General features: G+C 38.8%; 1 protein-coding gene across 1 annotated transcript in view; it reads left to right on the top strand.

Annotated features, from left to right (window-relative positions):
- Positions 1–3,871: 3,871 nt before the first annotated feature.
- RNASET2 (ribonuclease T2) overlaps positions 3,872–4,041 on the top strand; it is a 30,558-nt gene continuing 30,388 nt past the window's right edge. Inside the window, exon 1 of the mRNA XM_026845825.1 lies at positions 3,872–3,945. The gene's annotated coding sequence lies outside the window, so the exon portion shown is untranslated. The remainder of the gene's footprint in view (positions 3,946–4,041) is intronic.

Raw genomic sequence — 4,041 nt, 5'->3', positions numbered from 1 at the left:
ATGATTTTTCTTTAACTCAAGTATAGGATAAAGAATTTCAGAAGCTGCGAGTATTCAAAGTGAGCGAGGACACCTCCCAGGCGGAGTAAGACGTTGCTGGAAGCAGATTTTTCGAAACCACGCAGTAGGTGGCACTGATTCTCCAGGGATGCCCTCAGGACTGGGCCAAGCCTGGGAGGGCAGGTGGCACAGACACCGCCCTGATCATCGGAACCCGCCGGAGGTACTGCGGGACGTCTGAGCCCCCTTCCAGAGCCGCTCCAAGAATACGGCACTACATTTGGAAGTCCTCAAGTTTGGGAACATTAGCAGTGTTCCACTTCAGTACAACGTTGTGTTAAAGTAAACCCACAACACTGCTCTTCTCAAGCAAGACCGTAATAGTTTCCATCTAATTTTTCAAAAACCTATCAGAAACAAATCATAAATGCAGAAACAATGTCTGGTATTACTGTTACCATTTTTATTTGCCCACTAAATCTCCAAACTTGATAGAAAGACAAAACCTACTTGACAAAATACTTGATAGAGATTGCAAAGCAAAGGAAAAAAAATCAGTAGACTCATAAGATAGTTTATAATTTGTAAAATTAATTTCATCATTTCAGTAACAGTGCCCTCCTGCTCTCAAATACGTGTAGAACATTTCGAATCCAGTCTTCAGCTTTTTGAGCTCTGCAAAATACCAGAGTATTACTTAGCTAATTATTCATCACCTAGAGGGCAGCAAAGCATTCTAATAGTCCAACTTCCCATCCAGTGCACAACACACCATGTCAAACTCTCTCATGTTTTAAGGAAATGTTGCCATTCTGAATGTAATTCCCAAGTCTACCTTTATGGAGCTCATAGAAATTCATTACAAAAGATAAACGAAAATTATTTTTACTGTTTGTACAGCAATGTAAATGTGACTAATGTTACCACAGAAAGAAGAAAAAGTGGTTTTCATGGGAAACCCAGTATAGCTTTAAAAAGATTCTGTAAAATTAACACTGCATTATTCAAAACAACAACAACAACAACAATGCTGTGGTGGCATTGCTACAGACTCTTAACACAATTTAAATCAAATTCAAGCTTTCAAAATCATGCATAGACCAAGGACTTAAAACAGGAATATACATACATTACAAAATTTGTTCATCTGATCAGAGTATTGTAAGGGTCTTACCAACACACAATTAAGAATAAGGTCTAGCTAGATTTGCTTCTATTTGTGCAGTGGGAATAATCAAAGCATTGTGTTAGGGAGACAAAATTGGAAAGTCTCTATCTTGATTCTTAAATCCCAATGTGAATGTAAACTGCTGGAAGCTGGAAAAAATGTATTCTTCTTAAGTGTTTCATATAAAATCTTTAAAGAAGATGAATCATGCCAACCTCATTTTGGGTTACGTTTTTTTTTCAGGCAACACATTTCAGCATCTAAGCATATAAAAATCTAAGATACAACTAGATTTGTTCAGAAATTTTTGAGGAAAATCTTATTTTCATGAAAACTTTAAAAGAAACTTCAAGTGTTCTGACATTTCCTCAGTTTCCCAGCAATTTCTAGGCATAACACCATGAGTGTTAATAGGGAATGAGCAGGAGAAAAAATACAGAAATGAAAGACCACAGTAACTTTAATGAGAAATTCCCCAAATAAGGTCTATTATTTGTCACTAGAATGCTTCCCAGATTTCGGACACCAATCTGTTCTCAGAATTCATTATATAGAGTATTAAAAATCCAATTTCACTCTTAAGTTGGTGATTGAGGCTCTAGTCCAGGAAAGCACTTCAGTACTTTTTAGTTATATCCCAGTTCAGAAGAGTATTCTGAGCTTGTTAGTATGTGCTCATGTCCTAGTATTTGAGTGTGTGTAAATCTGTGGAGCCACATTCCCATAATGCTGGACACGGATATGGGTCAGGTACCAAGTTTCAGATTGGATGGCCAACCTGTCCACTGGGGGAATGGCTACAGCAGGTCTTGTATCTGAGTGAGGCTGTTGCCACACTTCAGGAAAAGTCAAAGGTCCCAACAGCTTCCATGGCCTCTGTGCAGGTATTCATGCATAATAATTTCTTGTCCTTTCATTATGACTTACGTGGTAAATTCTTTCTGCCTTACTCTTAATGAATAGTCTCTTATGTTGTGCATAATTCCACTGAAGTCGGTGGAGGCTACCAGTGACATAAAGTACAGCTCAAAGTGACTGAACTGTCTAAGTCTTTTAATATAACCAACTGTCAGAACATAGAAGAAATACTAAATTCCAGTCATTAATTATTAAATGAAATCTTGGCACGACTTTACATCATACAAACCTGGGTATTTACATATGCTTGTCAACAATCCCCAATAATTCTGAATTGTATTAAGATGGCCTATCTGCCAACTACTGATGAAAGATGGATGTGGTTTTGTTTCACAAATGATTATTTGAGAAAGCAGTCTTATCATGATTGGTTTTATTCTTCAAACAGGTTGCAGCAACAGCTGTTCACATTACTGAAGTAATGAACTTGTTAAGAGTGGAACATTTTCTAATCTTAACATACAAAGGTTGAAAACACTGAAACTAGAACTTAACTTTCTCATTATAGGTGCCAGCATCTGCATCTGACACAATGTTTGATTTATTAACAATTTTCTTGTCCCCAGTACATAGACAAACATAAAATGGAAAGTCTTAAGGAGATAGTTATCCAACGTAGCTCTCCATTGTCTATATTTCTTAAAAACACTCTCCACTCTCTTCAGTAATAGCCTCCATCAACATGCATTATTTTGTAATGATATTGTGACATAAAAATACGGCTTCCTTGTCCTAATACCTTAAGTGCCTACATTATTTTAGAGTAGCTTTGGATCTCTCTTTAAAGACTCCTTAATGGGAGACTTGTCTTTGGGCTTAGTTTTCACAAAGTGCAAAGTGTTAATTTCTCAGCCTCAAACCAGGACAGACACTGGAGCACAAGACCTTGCAAGCTAGATTGTAACGTGGAACACAGCCCACTCTTTTCATCCCTAGTCTGCAGACAAAGATAAAACCTGAGGCTGAGGCTGAATAACTTGGTGTCCGTGTCTACCAACCTGTCATGGGCAGTGACAAAGACTTCAGTGCCAGATAGAGCAGTGATGCCCTCAGCAGCAGGAGGGGGAGGACCGGCGCTGAATACAAGGATCTGGAGAGCTTCAGTACTATTTTTAACTCTTTGACAAAATTTCTGAAATTTTTGAGACATCTCAGACACTGTCAGAGACAACAGCAAATGGATCACTCGTTCCATCCAGCATGACATTTTCATGTTTCCATAGAACAGTGGGCAAAGAGATTAGTTTCACCTCATCCTCCTTCTTGTGTAAATGTGTAAACATAACTAAAAAAATTTTGCCACTGACTAAGACTGTGACTTTGAACAAAAACCTTATTACACAGACTGTAATTAATCTGTTCAAAACAAATGTTTTACTTGGGGAAGTAGATCTGCCCACATATTTCTCGAGTGTGTTAATGGAGGATGGTTGTGACATATCCCCCCTAGTTCAAAACTGTATAATAGTCATTAATAGTCGCACTTTGTGATTCACACATCAGCAGAGAAAGAGGGGTTGGAATCATGTTTCATGGTTTACTGTAGTGCTGAGAAAACGTGACCCAAGTCCCACCTGGGATACTTGTGACTCATCCTTTGGGTTCCTTCCTCAGAAACTGCTTATTGTTTCCAAACACGAGCGTTACTAATTCAAACTTCCCTCACTGTTTGGAGAAGCACACCAGAGACGCATGTGTCAGCGTTCTTCTGTTCCCCTTGCAGGGCTTGCTTTAGACAGTAGCCTCCTATTTGCTATTCGAGTAGGCAACTTAAAAGTACGGAGCTTTCTTATTGCACTCCTGAAGACCTCTATGCTGCACGCGTTTCCAGGAGGAAATCCAAGTAATTAAAACCTAGGGTAGGTTAAGAAGAACCAGCCAAAACATTAGGATAAGCGAAAACATGCATATAAACGGTCTCCTCCGCGCACGCACGGGCCTGTCTCTTATACACA

The sequence above is a fragment of the Athene cunicularia genome, assembly GCF_003259725.1.
Source record: "Athene cunicularia isolate RWA chromosome 3 unlocalized genomic scaffold, athCun1 chr3_part1, whole genome shotgun sequence".
In the NCBI taxonomy this organism is placed as follows: Eukaryota; Metazoa; Chordata; class Aves; order Strigiformes; family Strigidae; genus Athene; species Athene cunicularia.
This window is presented reverse-complemented; position numbering and strand designations above follow the sequence as displayed.